This window comes from Sapajus apella, unplaced genomic scaffold (genome assembly GCF_009761245.1).
Source record: "Sapajus apella isolate SASKATOON/1434 unplaced genomic scaffold, GSC_monkey_1.0 scaffold2, whole genome shotgun sequence".
NCBI lineage: Eukaryota > Metazoa > Chordata > Mammalia > Primates > Cebidae > Sapajus > Sapajus apella.
Genome location: NW_022436942.1, coordinates 12230820 through 12252595, shown reverse-complemented (window position 1 = coordinate 12252595; position 21776 = coordinate 12230820). Strand labels below are relative to the sequence as shown.

Sequence of the window (21776 nt, the reverse complement as noted above, 5' to 3'; positions counted from 1 at the left end):
AAAAAAAAAAAAAAAAAAAAAAAAAAAAAAAAAAAAAAAAAAGCCTGAACCACATTGATTAGAGTTTTTTAAGGCAGAGAGCCAGAAATATTCTAAATATCCTATGTCTAACCTGTTAGAACTGTTCCTGAAATACAGGTAGAGAGAGTTACCTGAGGTACAGGTAGAGAAAAAGTACCTGAGGGGCTCAGGAAGAGTGATAGCCTAGAACGTAGCTCCAGCTGAGCAACAGAGGTTTCTCTGGCGTGTCCTGTGTTATGTTAGCCAAGACTGTAGTCTTCTTAACCGTATCTGTTTACATATGAATAATGTTTTCTGGCCAGGCGAGGTGGCTCATGCCTATAATCCCGGAACTTTAGGAGGCCAAGGTGGGCAGATCGTTTAAGCCCAGGAGTTCAAGACCAGCCTGGGCAATGTGGAGAAACCCCATATCTACAAAAAATTAGCTGGACGTGGTTGCACATGCCTGTAGTTCTAGCTACCCGGGAGGCTAAGGTGAGAAGATTACCTGAGCCTAGGAGGTTGAGGCTGCAGTGAGCTGTGATTGCATCACTACACTCCAGCCTAGGCAGCAGAGTGAGACCCTGTCTCCAACAACAAACAACAACAACAACAAATATATATATGGTTTTCCTGTAAACTTTTAAGTTGGTTGTCCTCAGATACATGTGCCATATTTATCCTGTGACTTCCAGTGTACCTGGGAATGCCCGGAGGCTTGTGTCTATGTTAGTGGTTAGTGTGAGAAGCCCTAAGACATTTTTTAGATGGGCAAAACCCATCTCTACAAAAAAAAAAATACAAAAATTAGCCAAGCATGGTGGTGTGTGCCAATATCCCAGCTACCTGGGAGGATCACTTGTGCCTGGGAGGTTGAGGCTGCAGTGAGCCGTGATCATGCCACTGCACCCCAGCCTTGGTGACAGCCTGAGGACTTTCTTATGGAATAATGTGGGAATTATTTATGGTTTGCATGCTTTGAGAGAGATTTTCTGAATTTTTTCAACAAATATTGAACACCTGCTGGGTTGTGAGTTTTTGTGGAGTCGATCAAAACTGAAGAAAATGAACAAGTAATTTTGGCAAACCATTATTAGATAATGAGTATACATTGTATTGGATGCTTAATTATGTTATCTTAGTTAATTATCATAGTAACTCTATGAAGTGTGTTCTCTTACCACCATCATTTGTAGGAGAAAGTGCTTGAGAGATGAATTTATCCTTTCTTAAGAAATATTTTCACTTTGGTGAGGCATGGCATTTTGGGAGGCTGAGGCGGGAGGATGGTGTGAGGCCATGAGTTTGAGACCAGCCTGGGCAACGTAGTGAGACCCTGTCTCTATCTTTTAAATTATAAAAATTTAAAAATAAATATTGAAAATGTTTTTTTATTTTGAGAAGTTTGTGTGCTTTAGGTGCGTATTCTGTTTCATTAAGCCAAACGTTTTATTACTAGCCTTCTATCCTGCCTTCCCATCCTTACCAAAAGAAAAAGAAAAATAGTTTTACTCCTGAGGTTAAGATTGAGGCATGTTGTATCTTCCCAGATGTTTGTGTAGATATTTATTTGAATTTAAAAATATTGGGGTATCAGTTATATGCGATAAAATGCATGTGCATCTCTATGTTTAACTACCACCCAGATTTAGAAATGCGGTACATTTCTGTTACCTTGGAAGTTTCCTATGTGACTGTTGACAATCAGTAATCTCCCCAGCCCTCGGCTAGAACCACTAGTCTGACTTTTATCACCATAAGTTAATGTTGCTGCATCTTGAATGTCATGTAAGTAAAATCATGTGGTATATACTGTTTTGCAGCTGACATCTTTTGCCCAAGTCATTGCCATATATTGAGGTTCATCCATGCTATTGCATGTATCGGTCATTCTTTATTGCTTTACGATATTACATAGTTTGAATATATCATAATTCATTCTCTTGATGAACATTTGGATTGTATTCAGCTGTTTTGAACATTCTTGTAGGACATGTCTCCTTCATTTTTCTTGGATATATACACCTACGAGTGGAATCACTGCATTGTAGGTAGGTGTATCCTTGGCTTTAGTAGATAATACCAGTTTTCCAACTGTGTTAGACTGACGTACATGCCCACTAGCAATGGATGAGAGTTCTATTTCCTCCACATCCTTGCTAACAGTCTCTTCAGTTGTTCCATTTTTAATTGTGTCCTTAAGTAGGAAGTAACCTCACTTATAAGACAAAGGAACTCTCAGGGAAGTTTCTAATGAGTGCAGGTTGGGTAGGATGAAGATAAATAACTGATACACATCCTAAAGCTTTGCTCAGCAACTTATTCAGATGTAGCAGTTATTTCAATGACAACCAAAAAGAATTTTTTTTTTTTTTGTTTTTTTTTTGTTTTTTTTTGTTTTTGAGACGGAGTTTCGCTCTTGTTACCCAGGCTGGAGTGCAATGGCGCGATCTCGGCTCACCGCAACCTCCGCCTCCTGGGTTCAGGCAATTCTCCTGCCTCAGCCTCCTGAGTAGCTGGGATTACAGGCACGCGCCACCATGCCCAGCTAATTTTTTTTTGTAGCTTTAGTAGAGACGGGGTTTCACCATGTTGACCAGGATGGTCTTGATCTCTTGACCTTGTGATCCGCCCGCCTCGGCCTCCCAAAGTGCTGGGATTACAGGCTTGAGCCACCGCGCCCGGCCCTCCAAAAAGAATTTTTGATTGGACCGTCCTTACCCATCTACTGTAAGTCAACCCTGTCAAAATTCTAGTCTAATTATGCTTATGTTCTTCTGGTATAAAAAACTCATCATTTTCCCTCTTATTAATGCTGAAATATTCAAAAATCACTGCAAATTCCTATGGGAAACCTCATACTTCAAAAGGGATCAGTGTTTCATTTCTTTCCTTTCAATTTTTTTTTCCTGTTGAAATAGGGTGAAAGACTCAGGAAGACTAATGCCTGTGTGTACATTTTGCAGATCTAGTAAAAATAACCACTGTAGCGTTTACTGAGGGACCCCTCTGGGTCAGGCTCTGTGGGAAGTGATTTGTATTCCTTAGCTTGTTTACTTTGTATCACAATCCGGTAAAGTATATGTGTCATTGCTATCCCCATTTTATAGATGAAGAAGCTAAAGCTTTCAAGGTTAAGTAATTTGCCCAAGTTTATCTAACTAGTAAGTGCAGAAGCTGGAATTTTAATCTAGGTTTGTCTAACTACAAAGGATGGAATTAGGCTTCTTTCTTATGATTATTAGTTTATCAACAAAAATGAGGCTCCCGGCTAGAGCTCTAGGGCATAGTGGGTTAACCAATGGTGGGTGTCAGAATCACTCATAAAGCTTTTTGTTTTTAAATTGAAAATTTTTGTTTAGAGACAGGGGCTCACTCTGTCACCCAAGCTGGAGTGCAGTAGTACAATCTTGGCTCATTATAGCCTCGAACTCCTGGGCTCAGGTGACCCTCACCCCTCAGCCTACTGAGTACCTAGGACTATAGGTATGTACCACTACGCCCGGCTAATGATTTAAAAAATGTTTTGTAGAGAAAGGGTCTCATTATGTTGCCCAGCTGGTCTCAAACTCATGGCCTCAAGTGATCCTCCTGGCCTTGGCCTCTCAGAGTGCTGGGATTATAGTAAAGGTATGAGCCCAGCTTCTCACGAAGCTCTTGAAAACCCTCTGGCCTGGTCTGACCTTGGAACTTCTAACTGGTGTTCTTGGGGTCCCAGCAGCCATCTGGATTTTTGAAAAGCACCTTGGCTTCTAGTGCATTTTCTCTGCTCAATCTGCAGATAAGAAGCAGTGGGGAAGATGGTCCTAGGGTAGGTACCCAGTTAGGACATTCTCAGGGAACTCAGGAAAAATTCCGCCATCTCGATAGCCAAGTTATCAGTGTTAAATGCCTCAGAAAGATCTTGTTTCCAAAGCTTTCATGCTTAACGTTTCCAGAACAAAGAGCTTGCCAACTTCTAGGGCAGCCATTTTTGGGCAGTTTTGAGGATCAGAAAAGCTCTTTGGTGAAATAAGCTAAATGGTCTCCCTGAATAGCTTTCACAGTGTGGGCCTTGCCGGGAGCATAAGGCCAGCCCACCCTGTACATGATACTCTTTACCATTAAAAAGACACTTTTTACTGTTTTCTCCCAGTTTTCCTTTTTCCCACACTAACATCCCCAGTATGCTCTTGTGTAGTTTTCAGAGCCTTTGTTATGATTCTCTCTGAACTGTTTCTCTTTGCTAGTATTGCTTTTCAAATAAGGCACCACTAAATTTACCCACCAGCATTGTTTAGTGGGACCGTTTATTCCTCTCTTGTTATGTAGATGATACACACATGCATTTGTGGGAGCAGGGACAGGGGATCCCCAGTATAAATTATAAATGTACCTTTAATTCCATATTGGATTCACCCTATTTGAGCCTGTGAGCTGGCTTCCCCTCCCAGGTGTTATTGGCCAATTTGATAAGCAAATTTGATCATCTCCATGCCAAAGAGGAAGCAGTGCCTCAAAGCAAGCCTGAAGTAGTGCTGCCATCATAGGACCTTGACAAGGACCCCTGTGCTGTTCTCAGTGATGAGCTCAGTGATAAGCCTGAAGTTAAATATCTAATCAACATGGGACTATGGAGTTGTCCTCAGCCAGGAGGTGTTTATTTCTAAAGGAGTTTTAGGAGTCTTTAAAAAAAGTCTTTTCCTGTACCTGAAAGAATGGCTTCACTAAAGGGCATTGCTGTCTTAGATGTTTCACATTGATTCGTACACATTTTTGCTTAAGCTATATCATGCTCATTGGAAAACCCCTGCACTGAGTATTTACTTTTAGTCACACTTTCCTGTAAACTTTGTGACTTGTGCATGTGCGATTGTATGGCTGGCTCTTTGCCTTTTGCCTCTATTGTGACTAACACTGATTTCTTACAGGCTTGTAAAGTGGTTTCCAAGTTGTGTTTTGCTGCATTTGATATAAATAGACTTGAGATTAGTTTTTGAAAGTGCCATGTGACCATATACAGGGCTAACTTATTAAGGGACACATCTAGTAAAAGAAAAATCAGTGTCTTAATAGGCTATGCCTCTTTCTTGTGTCCTTTCTTAAAAAAAAAAAAACAAAAAAACGTTACAACAAAATGTCAGGAAATTTTGTAGCTTACCTAGGTTAAGGCCAAGATAGGTGGAGAGACAATAAAAATGATAATGATCATGGTGCCTGGAGATGCATCTATTAACGTATGTTAACAAGTTATTTTTAAGGCTGCCCACTTTTTTGTTGTTTTATTTTTGTTTATTTTTGAGATGAGGTCTCACTCTGTCGCCTGGGCTGGAGTGCAGTGGCCTGATCTCGGCTCACTGCAACCTCAAACCTCCCAGGTTTGAGTGATTTTCCTGTCTCAGCCTCCCATGTAGCTGGGATTATAGGCACGCACCACCACGCCTGGCTAATTTTTATATTTTTAGTAGAGGCGGGGTTTTGCCATGTTGGCCAGGCTGGTCTCGATCTCCTGACCTCAAGTGGTCTGCCTGCCTTGGCTTCCCAAAGTGCTGGGATTACAGGCATGAGCTACCACGCCCAGCTCATTGTTGTTTTTGTTTTTTGAGACAGGGTCCCCCTGTCATCCAGGATGAAGTGCAGGGGTGCAGTCACAGCTCACTGTAACCTCGACTTCCCAGGCTCAGGTGATCCTTCACACTCAACCTCTTGAGTATCTAGGACGACAGGTGCACGCCACCATGCCTGTCTGATTTTTACATTTTTTATAGATACGGGGTTTCACCGTGTTGTCCATGCTGTTCTCAAACTGGGCTCAGGCAATCCTCCAGCCTTGGCCTCCCAAAGTGCTGGGATAACAGACGTGAGCCACCTCGCCCAGCCCCATTTAATGTTTAATTGTAGGCTTGGTGACTCTTAAGTATTAATTGCTAGATATTCTTGTTTGGAATTACTAGAGTGCTAAGGCAATAATTCTGAAATTTACAACAGACTAGTTGGTATTTAGGTATTATAGATTACCATATTTTGCAATATATTGACTGTTTCCTTGTTTGAATAGAGAGATGAGGAAGGATGGTATTTTGGCTATAAATTAGAGGACTGAGGTTCTAATGGCAAAATTAACATTGTGGGTTTACATTGCTTGAATAGTGTAATCTTCTTAATAGATATTACGCTTTATTTTGCTTTAAAGACAATGTTCATTTATAAACTTTATATGTCTTTCACTGTGTGATGTAGCACAGTGCTTTCTTCATGGCCATTGCAGGTGCTTGGGGTATTTTTTTTTTTTTTTTTTTTTGACACATCTGAGGACTGCAAAAGTTTTTTTTCCCCCCCTCTCTTTTCCAATTTTCTTTCTCTCTTTTCTTTTCTAATTTTCCTTCCTTCCCTCTCTCCCTCTCTCCTTCCTTCCTTTTTTTTCTTTTCAAAGAATGTGTTTCAAAATTTTTGTTTTTTTTTTGGAGTGCAGTGGCACGATCTTGGCTCACTGCAACCTCTGCCTGCCGGATTCAAGTGATTCTCCCATCACAGCCTCCCAAGTAGCTGGGATTACAGGTGTGTGCCACCATGCCCAGCCAATTTTTGTAGTTTTAGTAGAGACAGCGTTTTACCATGTTGGCAACACTGGTCTTGAACTTCTGGCCTCAAGTGATCTGCCCACCTCAGCCTCCCAAAGTGCTGGGATTACAGGTGTGAGCCACCATGCCTGGCCTCTCTTTTCTTGTCCTGTCCTGTCCTGTCCTTCATTGCTCAGGTTGACTTCAAACTCCTGGGCTCCAGAGATCCTCGTGCCTCGGCCTCCTGAGTAGCTCAGGCTACCACCAGGCCTGGCTCAAGGACTGTGATTTTATAGACATTGTTTCCATCTTGTAGAGGAAACAGATGGGTTAATTTATTTGTTCAGCCAGTGCTTGAGCACACTCTGGGAGTGTCCAATCCAGAGATGAATGAGGATTCTTGCTCTTAATTCAGTGTTGTTTTTTGCTTCATCTTCTTCTAAGAGAGTTCCTTGAATAGATGATGGAATTGTGTTGTGGTTACTACAGTAATCACACACTCTTATTATTTTCTAATTGTATGGAACTTGGGAAATGTTGATTTTGTTTCAGTATGTAATTTACAGTGTAACCCTATTTACATGTAAAGTCTTGTCTGGATTAGTTTGCCTTAACTGCCTTGACAAAGCACCACGAACAAGGTGGCATAAACAACAGAAATGTATTGCTCACAGCTCTGGGGGCTAGAAGTCCTGGGGGATTAAGGTGTTGGCAGGGTTGCTTCTTTCTGAGGGCTAGGAGGGAAGGATCTGTCCCAGGCCTTTCTCACTGGTTCATACATTATTGTCTTCACCCAGTGTCTCCATGTCATCTTCTTTCTGTACGTCTGTGTCCAAATTTCCCCTTCTTTTTTGACATAGGGTCTCACTGTGTCACCCAGGTTGGAGTACAGTGGTGTGATTATGAATCATTGCAGCTTTTATCTCCCATGCTCAACTAATCTTCCTGCTTGTGCGTCCTAAGTAGCTGGGACTATCGGCACGTGCCACCAGGCCTTGCTAATTTTATTTTTTTATTTTTTAATTTTTGTAGAAACAAGGATCTCACTATGTTGCCCAGGCTGGTCTCAAACTACTGACCTCAAGTGACCCTCCCACTTCAGCCTCCCAAAATGCTAGGATTACAGGCATGACCCATCACGACAAGCCTAATTTCCCCTTTTCATAGGGACACCAGTTATATTGCATTGGGGACCACCCTGATGGCTTTAACATTTTAACTTGGTGACCTCTGTAAAGACCTTATCTCCAGAGATGGTCACATTCTGAGTTACTGGGAGTTAGGACTTCAACATTTGATTTTTGGGAGGACACAAATCAGTCCTCAACAGTATCTTTTTTTTTTGAGACAGAGTCTTGCTCTGTTACCTAGGCTGGAGTGCAGTGGTACAAACATGGCTCCCTGCAGCAGCCTTGACCTCCTGGGCCCAAGTGATCCTCCTGCCTCAGCCTTCCTAGTAGATGGCACTCCCTCATCAATTAAAGTTTTTTTGTAGAGATGGAATCTTACCATGTTGCTTAGGCTAGTCTTTTTTTTTTGAGATGGAGCTTCGCTCTTGTTACCCAGGCTGGAGTGCAATGGCACGATCTCGGCTCACCGCAACCTCCGCCTCCCGGGTTCAGGCAATTCTCCTGCCCCAGCCTCCTGAGTCGCTGGGATTACAGGCACGCGCCACCATGCCCAGCTAATTTTTTGTATTTTTAGTAGAGACAGGGTTTCACCATGTTGACCAGGATGGTCTCGATCTCTTGACCTCGTGATCCACCCGCCTCGGCCTCCCACAGTGCTGGGATTACAGGCTTGAGCCACCGCGCCCGGCCTTAGGCTAGTCTTGAATTTTTGGACTTCAGCAGTTCTCCTGCCTTGGCCTCCCAGCGTGCTGGGATTACAGGCTTGAGCTGCTGAACTCAGCCCTTAACAGTGTCTTTAACAACTCTCCAGTAGTGTATCTAGAGAGCACTGGCTGTGGGATGGTGGCTGTGGGTCCCAGCCTGGAGGCTGGCCCTCAAGGATCACCGGGTTGGTGGCGGGCTGTTGAGGGGCTGTTAGTGGATCCCCTTCTCCACAGGCAAGTCCGGTTTGGAAAAGATGATGTTACTTCAATGTCAGTTTGCCAGTTCTCCCCATTCTCCCTACTCTGATTCAGACTAGAATTAATTTGGTAGCACTGAGAAGACTCATTTCTACTTTGGCACAGTAATCTTGCCCATAATCTGACTAATTTTTATTTATTTTTTATTTTTTTGAGGCTCACTGCAGCCTCTGTCTCCGAGGTTCAGGTGATTCTCCTGCCTCAGCCTCCCCAGTAGCTGGGATTATAAGCACGCACCACCACACCCAGCTAATTTTTTTTTTTTGTATTTTTAGTAGAGATGGGGTTTTGCCATGTTGGCCAGGCTGATCTTGAACTCGTGACCTCTAGTGATCAGCCTGCCTCGGCCTCCCAAAGTGCTGGGATTACAGGCGTGAGCCACCGCCCCTGGCCCCATAATCTGACAAATTTTTAGTTAAAACTCTGTATTCCCCTTAGAACTAATTCACTGTGGCTGGGTGCGGTGGCTTCTGCCTGTAATCCCAGCATTTTGGGAGGCTGAGGTGGGCGGACCACTTGAGCCCAGGGATTTGAGACCAGCTTGGGCAACATAGTGAGAGCCTGTCTCTTTAAAAACAAAAAAACCCAGCCTGGCCAACATGGCGAAACCTCATCTCTACTAAAATACAAAAATTAGCTGGATGTGGTGGCGCGCACCTGTAATCCTAGCTACTCGGGAGGCCTTGGCATGAGGATCCCATGAACCTGGGAGACAAAAGTTGCAGTGAGCTGAGATCATGCCACTGCACTCCAGCCTGGGTAACAGAATGAGACTGCTGTCTCAATAAAATAAATTAAAATTTTAAAAGAATGAATTCACTGATAAGGTTGCCTCCTCTCATCTCCAAGTAAATGATTTTATTTTCTCCTTTGTTCCTTGCATGTATGCTATGATTTACTGACTATCAAGAACTCATGACACCAGTACCTATCCCAAGACAAATAAGCTCCAAAGTGGAGTGAGAGCAAGGGGAGAGCTTTAATTCAAAACTGCTTTATGGAGGAAGTACAGGTTTTCCTCTAAGCTGCACTGGTGTAGATGTGTAGAGGTTTTCAAATCCATGTAATGCTCGTCAGTTTTTATTGTAGTATTTAGCTGTTTGTGATAAGTAAATAATTTACCTTTTTGAAGGCTTGTGATATCCTATGCCTTCACAGTTTCATTTAAGAGGATGCAATATCTGAATTTTTGAAAATACACACAACCAAGTGTCATGTAATAGCCTGTACATGTTTTCTTTGATAAGAGAGAGGCAGAATCTGCATAGGGCAGGTGTGCAGATATAGTTTTCCCATGAGACAGCAAGGAGAGCCCTGATGTCTTAAGGAGAGCCTTCTCCTGAAATGCGTATCTTATATATATTTTTTTCTTTTTCTTTCTTTTTTTTTTTTTCAAAAAACAAAGACAGGGTCTCAATATGTTGCCCAGGCTGTCTCAAACTCCTGGCCTTAAGTGATCCTCCTCCTTTGGCCTCCCAAATTGTTGGGATTACAGGTGTGAACCACCATGCCTGGTCTTGAAATGCATGTCTTAGCCACTGTTACTTCTTTTAAATTGTTTTGTTACAATAAAAACGAAAACAAATAAAAAATGCTACCATTTTAGGAATGTTGATCTAGTTTTAAAAATAGTATAAATCTGGCCAGGTATGGTGGCTCACGCCTGTAATCCCAGCACTTTGCGAGGTCAAGGCAGGTGGATCCCCCGAGGTCAGGAGCTCAAGACCAGCCTGGCCAACATGGTGAAACCGCATCTTTACTAAAAATATAAAAATTAGCTGGGCGTGGTATTGCATGCCTGTAATCCCAGCTACTCGGGAGGCTGAGGCAGGAGAATTGCTTGAACCTAGGAAACAGAGGTTGCAGTGAACCGACGTGGTGCTACTGCACTTCACCCTGGGCAACAGAGTGAGACTCTGTCTCAAAAAAAAGGAAAAAAAAAGTAATAAATTTCTTTTTTTTTTTCCCAACTTGGATGTCAGGTTAATTGGGATATGCCTAATAACAAAATTTCTGAACATAAGATTTACTGGAAAGAATTATTTTTGAGGTTACTTGTTATAAATATATACATGCATTTGATAGTAGTGGATGTGTTTATTGGATGCTTAAGTATTTGCTATGTGCTGTGGGACATGTAGAGGAAGAGTATCTGGCAACTAGGTTATAAAGCTTAAGATCATATTAATGAACAGGATTGGGCTGTGGGGCTGTGACTACTAATGGGCTTAGGGTTTCTTTGTGGGTTGATAAAAATGGAGATGGTTGTACAACTTTGTGAACATAGTAAAACCATTTAATTGAATACTTACGGGTGAACTTTATGTTTTGTGAGTTATATGTCAGTGATGCTTAAAAAATGCTGTTAATGAATTTTGCAGTAGTGAAAAGATTCAAAAGTTGTGATTTCCTACCTTTTTCCATTCTCCAGATCCCCCAAAGCAGTTGCAGTGAAAGATTAAGAACAGCAAGCACTTTTATCTTCTGGTGGTGGGGAAATGCTGAGTGGCTCTGAATTTGTGCAGTGAAAGCTGTTTACACAAGCCTGGGTCTGTAAGCTCAGAGATAACAAAAATCACATCAGGCCGAAAGCCTAGGTGCACTCAGGCAAAAGCCTACCAGAGAAATGGGCCTGCCTGTCTGATGGAATATCTGGGGTTTTCTGATGTTGGTCCCTTAATTTGTGGACCATTTTAGGCTGTCATTAAAGTAGTAGTCTAAGAGAAAAATTCTGCCACATAACAATGTGGATGAATCTTGGACATTACATGAAATAAGCCAATCACTAAAAGGACAAATACCATATGATTACAATTGCATGAAGTGCCTAGAGTAGCCACATTCATAGGAACAAAGTTGAATGGTAGTTACAGGGAAATAGGAAGTCAGTGTTTAACAGTATAGTTTCTTTCTTTCTTTTTTTTTTTTTTTGTGACAGGGTCTCACTCTGTCGCCCAGGCTGGAGTGCAGTGGTGCGATCTCAGCTCACTGCAACCTCTGCCTCTCATGTTCAAGCAATTCTCTCCTGCCTCAGCCTACCTTGTAGGTAGGACTACAGGTGTGTGACACCATGCCCGGCTAATTTTTGTGTTTTTAGTAGAGACAGGGTTTTGCCATGTGGGCCAGGATGTTCTTGAACTCCTGACCTCAGGTGATCTACACACCCCCAAAGTGCTGGAATTACAGGTGTAAGCCACCGGGTTGGGCGGTATAGAGGTTCAGCTGGGGAAGGTGAAAAAGTTATGGAGATGGATGGTAGCGATGGTTACACAATATTGTGAATGAACTCAGTGTCAAATATACTTAAAAATGATTAAAAATACAAATTTTATGTTGTGTATATTTAACCACAATGAAATAAAAATTTAAAAAGTAAAAGTTGTAAAATCACTTTGATGAAAAGAGAGGGTGGGAACAGGGTATTTGGATTGTCTACCAGGCCAGGCACCCTTTTCAGTGGCCTTGCCTCTGCACCTGCCTTCTGAGTGTGAGGGGGACAGTGAGGATGCCCAGGACAGGTCTTGGCCTGCCCCCTTCATTCTGGTCCTTCCACTAGTCACCCATAGAGCATATCCTGTGTTCAAGAAACGCCAGTGCCTTGGCATAGGAGCAGGATAAAACTGTGCCCCCAAGGCACTTTTAATCCAGAGTGAGGTTGGCAAAGACACATTTGCTTGAAAACTATTGTCAGGGCCAGGTGTGGTGGTTCACACTGGTAATCCCAGCACTTCCCTGCACTTTGGGAGGCTCAGGTGGGAGGATCACTTTAGCTCAAAGAGTTCTTAAACTCAAGCCTGGGCTTGACCTCATTTCTTTATAATTTCAAAAAAAAAAAAAAAAAAAAAAAAAAGCCAGACATGGTGGTGCAGTCTGAGGTGGGAGGATCCCTTTAGCCTGGGAAGTTAAGGCTACAGTGAGCGTCAGTCATGCCACTGCACGCCAGCCTGGGTGACAGAGCAAGACCCTGTCTCCGAAAAATAAATAAATTGTCAGGTTGCATTGTGCTCCCCTGTGGTAGAAGTGTGGGTGGTGCTATTTAGGTAGTACTTGGAGAGTGACCGTCAGATGTCTGGAAACCTAATTTAAAGTAGTAAAATCAACATGTGGGTGAGACTTGATACCCGCAGACATATTTTTTTTAAAAGCCAGAGTGAGTGTCGCTGAAAGAACAAGACTTGTTTATAGCCTAAAAATTCTTCATGGAACAAAGATCCTCCTGGTGCCAAAGGAACTGTGTGCTTTTGCTGAGGAGCCCATCAGCATGAGGTTTTCTGCTGACTGCGGTTTCCCAAGGCAACATAAGAGACATAGCTAGGTACTTAAGGAATTGATGGGCCAGCCATGGAGGAGACTCAAATACAAACGCAAAACAAAGCATGCTTATGGAGCACTGTCTAAACTAGTGAAGGTAAATTTATTAAGGAATTACAGCTGGGCACAGTGGCTCATGCCTGTAACCCTTCCACTTTGGAAGGCTGAGTCAGGCAGATCGCTTGAGGCTGGGAGTTCGAGACCAGCCTGAACAACATAGTGAAACCCTGTCTCTACTAAAAATACAAAATTAGCCAGGTGTGGTGGCATACACCTGTAGTCCTAGCCACTTGGGAGGCTGAGGCATGAGAATTGCTTGAACCTGGGAGATAGAGGTTGCAGTGAGCCAAGAGTGAAACTCTGTCTCAAAAAAAAAAAAAAAAAAAAAAAAAGAATTATGCTGGGCATGGTAGCTTATGCCTGTAATCCCAGCACTTTGAGAGGCTGAGGTAGGAGGATCACTTGAGCTCAAGAAGTTGGAGACCAGCCTGGGCAACACAGGGAGACCCTCATCTCTACAGAAAATAAAAACAGCTGGGCATGGTGATGCACACGTGTAGTCCCAGCTTCTTGGGAAGCTCAGGCAGGGGGATGTCTTGAGCCCAAGAGTTTGAGTCTGCAGTGAACCATGATTGTGCCACTGCACTCCAGCCTGAGCAACAGAAAAAAGAACAAATTGTGGAACAGACATGTTAAAGTCCAGTGAGTCAGTGACCAAGAGCCCAGAGACTAGTTTCAAACACATTCCAGCCGGGCGTGGTGGCTCACGCGGATCACCTGAGGTCAGGAGTTCGTGACCAGCCTGACCAATATGGTGAAACCCCATCTTTAAAAACAAAACAAAACGCAAAACACATTCCATGGGCCTGCCTGTGCTTTTAGACAGATTTTTCTCAGAGGCAGCCTTCACCTGGTAAATGAATTGTTTACTTGGTGGGAGGAGTGAGAGAGAGGTGGGGTTAGAGGTGAAAGGATGTGATATTTTTAGCACAGTATGAGATATAAAGTAATTTCCTGATAAGATTATTCTTCTCCTAAATGGAACCTGTACTGCCCTCATTTTCTTACTAATGACAAGGTCAGAGCAAACTGACAAACTTAGAAGCACAGGGTTCCTAGCTTTGGTGATGAATTCTGAGGTTGTGATCTGAGCACACTCTTAAGAAGTTGGCTTTAGAATAAAGAGGGTCCATTGTTGTGGACTGCTTTATTTTGGTTCAAGGGTTATCTGTGAATTTTACAATAAAAGTCAGAGTCTTTGTTTTTCTGTTGCTGAGGGAGGGGAGGGGAGACGTTTGCCATAGTCTATTAATAAAATATAGCATATTTTGAAAGAAAATTTAGAAAAATCAAATACTACTACTAATAATATTGCTGGGTGTGGTGGCTCATTCCTGTAATCTCAGCACTTTGGGAGGCCGAGGCGGGCATATCTCTTGATCAAGAGTTTGAGACCATCCTGGCCGACATGGCGAAACCCTGCCTCTACTAATAATACAAAAAATTAGCTGGGCGTGGTGGTGCATGCCTGTAATCCCACCTACTTGGAGGCTGAGGCAGGAGAATCACTTGAACCCAGGAAGTGGAGGTTGCAGTGAGCCGAGATTGCGCCACTGCACTCCAGCCTGGGTGACAGCGAGACTTCTTCTAAAATACATATATATATATATTATTTTTGAGACAGGATCTCACTCTTGTCACTCAGGCTGGAGTGCAGTGTTATGATCTCAGTTCACTGCAGCCTTGACTTCTCCGGGCTGGGCATGGTGGCTAATACCTGTAATCCCAGCACCTTGGGAGGCCAAGGTGAGAGGATCACTGGAGCCCAAAAGTTCGAGACTGCCTGTCTCTACAAAAAGTTAAAAATTAGCTGGGCACAGAGTAGCGTCTGTAGTTCTAGCTATTCAGCAGGCTGAGATGGGAGGATCACTTGAGCCCAGGAATTTGAGTCAGCTGTAAACTGTGATTGCTACTGTACTCCAGCTTGGGTGATAAAATAAGACCCTGTCTCTAGAAAAAAAAAGGGGGGGGTTCTTTCCATGGATGTGTTGCCCACATAACCCTGTTTGTTCTTTCATTCAAAAATGTGTATTGAAGTCTTAGCTAGCTATTCAGGAGACTGAAATGGAGGATCATTTGGACCCAGGAGTTTGAGTGCAGCCTGTGTAACATAACAAGACCCCATCTCTCTTTTTCTTCTTTTTGAGATGGAGTCTTGCTCTGTCACCCAGGCTGGAGTGTAGTGGCACGATCTCCTACATCTCCTGGTTTCAAGCAATTTTCCTGCCTCAGCTTCCCAAGTAGCTGGGACTACAGGTACCTGCCACCATGCCTGGCTAATTTTTATATTTTTAGTAGAGATGAGGTTTCATCCCAGTTGGCCAGGCTGGTCTCAAACTCTCGACCTCAGGTGATCCGCCCGCCTCAGCCTCCCAAAGTATTAGAATTACAGGCGTGAGCCACTGTGCCCAGCCCCCTTCTCTTAAAAAAAAAAATGTATTAAGCACCAACTGTGTGCCAAGACTTGCTCTATATGCTGGAAACAAAAATGGAGACAAAAAAAAACCCTGCCTTTGTGGAGCTCAGATTCTTGTGGGGGAAGTAGGTCGTAAGATAAATGCCAGACATGGTGGCTCACACCTATAATCCTGGCACTTTGGGAGGCAGAGGCAGGTAGATGTCTTGAGTCCAGGAATTTGAGATCAGCCTGGGCAAGATGGTGAAACCCTGTATCTACAAAAAGTACAAAAATTAGCCAGGCATGGTGGTGCTTGCCTGTAGTCCTAGCTACTCAGGAGGCTGAGGTGGGAGGATCATCTGAGCCCAGGAGGCTGAGGTTGCAATGAACTGTGATTGCACCCCTGCACCCAGACTGGGTGACAGAGTGAGACCCTGTCTCTGTAAGAAACAAAAAACAAGATAAATGCTAGATATGTGATATGTTAGATTAGTGGTCAGTGCCAAGAAGCAAGTAAAGCTTCCATAGTGTCTGTCTGTCTCTCTGTCTCTGTCTCTCTCTCTCTCTCTCTCTGTGTGTGTGTGTGTGTGTGTGTGTGTGTGTGTGTGTGTGTGTGTGTGTTGAGAAGGAATATTGGGAATAATGAGTGATTGTAGCTTCACCTTGTTTCCCTGTGAAATGTGTCTTTAAGCTCCTGCTGGGGGCCAGACCCATCCCAAGTTGAAATGGGACTCCCTGGTTGTTTCTGGGCACAGTGTGTGTGGAAAAAGGCGGATTCTGCATCTTGCCTGGCTAGGAATGAGTACTCCAGCAACAAGGCTTAGGGTTTGAGAGGGAAAGAGTGCATGCGTGTGTGTAAGCGAAGTTGGGGGAGCTGTCTTCAGATATACATGAAAAGTGCCTAGAATAGTGCTAGGCATTCAATACGTTTTAGCTATTAACACATATAATATACTGTATTGTACCCTTTGTTATGCAACTCAGAGCTTTAAATAGAAACTGGAAGGGCCACATTTTTGGAAAAAAGTGCTGTGTTAGAAGCAGTAATTATGTATTAATAATTATGTAAGTGCCAAATTTGGAGCATGCACATAGTGTTGATCTTTGTCCTCCTCCCCCTTTCATTCCCTGAGGCCATTTTGGAGGAATATATTTTTAAGTTGGGAACCTCATGTGTGTACGTAACAAAGGCCTTCTTGTGTTATTATCTAATGGATCAATAGGCAAAAAGGAGAAACACATTCTCAAAGCATGGTCAGGGTAAGGAGGAAAAGGGTAAGAAATCTAGTGAAGGTGTGGTGCATGCTGATTGATGGGGGTGGTGGGGAAGAATATAATGATTTCCCAGACTCTGACCATGTCTGGTTTAGTGACTAAATTTGAGTTTGGGAAAAATATAGAAATCGGGGATGCAAGCTTATTCGATGTGGTTTACACCTACAATTTCTTTATTTTTTTTTTTCTGAGATGGAGTCTTGCTCTGTTGCCCAGGCTGGAGTGCAGTGGTGTGATGTCGGCTCACCACAGCCTCTGCCTCATGGGTTCCAGTGGTCCTCCCACCTTAGCCTCCTGAGTAGCTGGGACTGCATGCATGTGCCACCATACCTGGCTAATTTTTGTATTTTTACTAGAGATGGGGTTTCACTGTGTTGGCGAGGCTGGTCTCAAACTCCTAACCTCAAGTGATCTGCTCGCCTGGGCCTCCCAAAGTGCTGACATTACAGGCGTGAGCCACTGCTTGCTTTTTTTTTTTTTTTTTTTTGCCGCAACAGAGAATTCTTTATTATGTCAAAAAGAGCACAACGAAAACATCCCCAACAATACATAAACCTATATATAAAATATAGAATAACTCCAATATTTTTACTTTATATGGCAGCATGCCAATATATGCAAGAGAACATATTGATGGGGCACGGGGAAAACCGTGGGCAATGACTAAATTAGTTAGGCATTAACATTCAGAGACCAGGTAAACAGCAATTTTAGTCAGAAAAGTAGTATGAGAAGAGTTCCTGTGAAGCTGGGATTTACATACTTAGTTCTCTGTTCCCGGTCATTTCATCACAGCTTGACTGTTGTCACTCATGGTTCTTTGCCTTTGGAGTGGTATTATAAAGGTCCAGAGAATGCCCATCTCAGTACCAAAATTTTACCATGAAAAATCATAATCAAAATGACAAAGCTTAAAAAAAGTACGCTGCATTTCAGAAGTATTTACCCTAATAATTTTTAAGAAAGGTTACCATAAATACTTCCAAAAACAACAGGCTTTACAAAATATTGTACAGCGTCCTGTGTACAGCAGTAAGTGTCTACTCAGGCCATTTGTCAAACTGTTTAGCAATTAGTTACCGTGTATCTTTTCATCTCAAGGTGAATAATCTTGTTTCCTCTCTAGGTAATAATCTGTTGTTAACCTACTTTTCACAATGGAAGAAGAACTGGTGTATGTTTTAAGTCAACCAGTTCTCCTTAAGTCTCATGGTTTCTGTTCCAACATCATGCTACTGTGTACTTACAGAAGCAATCTCTCAGTTATGAAACGTAAAATCAGTTTCAGGGCTCAGAAAGTTAAAAGGGAAATTCCTTCCCAATCTCCCCCCGCCCCAGCCCTGCCACCTGGCTTTTTTGTTTAAAAAATTAAATTTAAATGTACAAGACCAAGCACAGGCACTTTCCAAAAAATAAAAATGAAGCCACATCACAAAATTACTTGATAAAGAAGATAGCTCTGATTTTGGGGGGTCATCTCTGGTTGCCTCAGTACAAGCACTGGCCTTTGGCTGCTAGCCTTGCTTTTGAGTTTAAGGAATATGGATCCTATTATTGGTATTAAAGATTGTACTTCTAAAACTATTGAAGGCTATTACTAATTATTTTAGTTCTCTATATAGTATTTGTACCTCAGTTTAATAGTGCTTACTAAGTCATTTAAATAATAGGTCTCTGTTGAAAATGTTAGCATTGTACCCCTCCACCTCTAAAAAGTCAGAGGTCCAGAATGAAAAGGTATGAAGTTCTCTGTTGATCGTAGTATTTTGTGGGCTTAATCACTGTCTAAAATCAGAAAGGCAATGTGATGGAAGGTTCTAGGAATTGCATTGATCTGGGTTAAAATCTCAGTGCCTCTCACAACCCAGTTGTTTAAAATATGGGCAGATTAGTCTCTCTATTTCCATTTTCTCTTTTGTGAAATAATTGTTATTTTGCAAGGTTCATGTGACAAAAAGGATTAGTATGTGTATCTAGCACAATGTACATGCTAAAATTAAATGATTGATTTGGCATCAGACAGAAAGGGTTTGTTGACTTTTAATATCGATTTTGAGTGCCTCCAGTCAGATCGCTTAATTGACACACATTAATTTTTACTGTTAGATTTTTAACTTGCCATTATTAAACGCCAAGTTTGATGATAAATACTATTAGTGAGGTAGGAGGCGGAATTGACTCCAGACCAGATTGAAGACTGGCTGAAACAGGGAAGAGATGAAAGCACCTCTCCGTAAGACACGCCCACCAGTGCTATGTCAGTTTACCATTGCCATGGCAATGCCCGGAAATTAACCACCCCTTTTCTAGAAGTTTCTGACTAACCTGCCCCTTAATTTGCATGTAATTAAAAGTGGACTTAAATATGACTGCAGAACTGCTCTAGAGCTGCTGTTGTCAACCCACTGTCTCCGGCAGCTGCACTCTGCAGGAGCAGTCACAGAGCTGTAACACTGCTGCGTCAGTACAGCAGTTTCCTTCTACCACAGGCTCGCTCTTCAACTCTTTTCTGAGTGCAGCCAAGAATCTTCCTGGGCTAAGCCCCAATTTAGGGGTTTGCCTGCCCTTCATCAATAGTAGTAATAATAGTAATGATGATGGTAGCCAGCCAGATATTGTGAAGTGTTCTATGTGTGTTATCTCAGTTACTCTGAACAAGGGACCTCAAAGGGCAGGTATTTTTATGTTCATTTTGTTGACAAGAAACTAAAGCTTAGTGAAACTGAGATTTAGAAAGTAATGAAAGGAAAAAGTTATGTTAAATGATCACTTTTTTATGGAGCCATGCAGTGGCTAATGCCTGTAATCCCAGCACTTTGGGAAGCTGAGGCAGATTGCTTAGGCCCAGGAGTTTGAGACCAGCCTGGGCAACATGGTGAAACTCCATCTCTATAAAACATTAGCTGGGCGTGGTGGAGCGCACCTGTGATCCCAGCTGCTCAGGAGGTTGAGGTTGAAGAATCGTGTGAGCCCAGGAGGCCAAGGCTGCAGTGAACCATGATCATGCCACTGCATTCCAGCCTGGGCGACAGAGGGAGACCCTATCGCAAAAGAAAAGAAAAAGTCACTTTGTTGGCTGGGTACAGTGGCTCACATCTGTAATCTCAGTGCTTTAGGAGGCTAAGGAAGGAGGATGGCTTGAGGCCAGGAGTTCAAGACCAGCTTGAGAAACAAAGCATCTCTACCAAAAAACCAAAAAAAACAACAAAAACCCAGCCATTGGGCGGTGCACCTGTGAGAAGCTGAAGTGAGAGGATTGCTTGAACCCAGGAATTGGAGGCTGCAGTGAGCTGTGATTGTGTCATTGCACTCCAAGCTGGGCAACACAGCCAGACCCTGTCTCTTAAAAAAAAAATCACTTTTTGTTGGTCAGGATAACGTGAGTTGACAAATCATAGGAATTTTAAAAAAGATGACAGCGAGAACTTCCTGTTTGAAACAGTTAATGTTTTGCGGGCAGAAGGCATGTATCTTACACTCCTGTGACTGTAACACATAAGGCTCCCTGAGTTCTGATTAAACAGAATCCTAAAGGTCTGGTGTATTGCACAGTCTTCCTGAAAATTCTCAGGAAGTTTCTAACTTTGTTTTTTTCTAAGCCGAACAGTTTACCTGGGAAATAATCAGATTACCGCTGATTATGCTTAGTTCCCTCAGGAATGAGAGGTCAGCCTGTAAACTGTTTTGCAGGGAAGGAAATAGGCTAGAAAACCACAGCACACAGTTTGGTCACCGGACGCCCTAGGCTGGCCTGGGACCTGCATGATTTGTGTCACAATTCCCCTTCTTGGATGCCTGGTGTTTGAGGCCCTGCAGGCAGCCTGTAACTTGCAGTGAATCACTTAGCAATTTAGACCTTTTGATGCTCCAGTTACCTGGAAATAAAAAAATTCATCTTCTAGAATGTATTAGGTTGGTGCAAAAGTAATTACAGTTTTTACATTAAAGGAAATGGCAAAACCTCAACTACTTTTGCACCAACCTAATAACATGACTTTTTTTGGTTATATTTGTGCTTATATTTTTCTTTTTGAGTGTTGATATGTTTGTGAATATGGAGAAAAGTTTCTTGACTTCACAGTGTTTTAATTTTAAAAAAAATTTATTTTTTGAGATGGAGTTAAGCTCTCATCGCCCAGGCTGGAGTACAGTGGTGTGATCTCGGCTCACTGCAACCTCCACCTCCTGGGTTCAAGTGATTCTCCTGCCTCAGCCTCCCCCTTAGCTGGAATTACAGGCATGTGCCACCACGCCCAGCTAAATTTTGTATTATTTTGTGGCTGTGCAGGGTGGCTCTCGCTTGTAATCCCAGCACTTTGGGAGGCCGAGGCTGGCAGATCATGAGGTCAGGAGTTCGAGACCAGCCTGGCCAACATAGTGAAACCCCCAGAATTTTAGGTTTCTACTGAAAAATATAAAAATTAGCCAGGTATGGTGGCACATACCTGTAATTCCAGCTACTGGGGAGGCTGAGGCAGGAGAATCGCTTCAACCCAGGAGGTGGAGGTTGAGTGAGCCAAGATCGTTCCTCTGCACTCCAGCCTGGGTGACAGAGCAAAGCTCCGTCTCAAAAAAAAAAAAAAAAAAAAATTTTTTTTTTAAAAATAAGACCAAAAATACATAATAAACCAATATGAGAACCTTGATTGGATTTAAAAAACAGCCATCAAATATATTTTTCAGAGAGGTAGGAAATTCTGAATATAGAATGGATGTTGGATGATATTAAGGGATTATAATTGATTTTCTTAGGTATAAGGGTATTTGTTTTATACATGAGAATGGCCTATTCTTAAGAGATTCTTTAAGTATATGGGGGTAGATTGTCATAATGTCTGCAGTTTTGAAATGGTTCTGCAAAAATAAAGCTCACCTCCTCCTACACAGGAGGGGTTTAAACCCTGTGAAGGATGATGTTGTCCCAGTGCTTGACATGTAATATGGTAACAGTAAGTGTTGGGATGGGGGATCATTCCAAAGAAACCAGCCAGTACAGTCACTGTGTCCATTTCCTCACTGAGCTCCTCAGGGACAGGGTCTCTCATTGAATCTTCCCAAAGCACCTTGCACTGTGCTAGACATTCGTCAGTCTCTGGAATGA

General features: G+C 42.6%; 1 protein-coding gene across 1 annotated transcript in view; it reads left to right on the top strand.

The window, feature by feature from the left end:
• RASSF3 (Ras association domain family member 3) overlaps positions 1 to 21776 on the top strand; it is an 87561-nt gene that overhangs the window by 33782 nt on the left and 32003 nt on the right. The gene's annotated exons all lie outside the window — the stretch shown is intronic.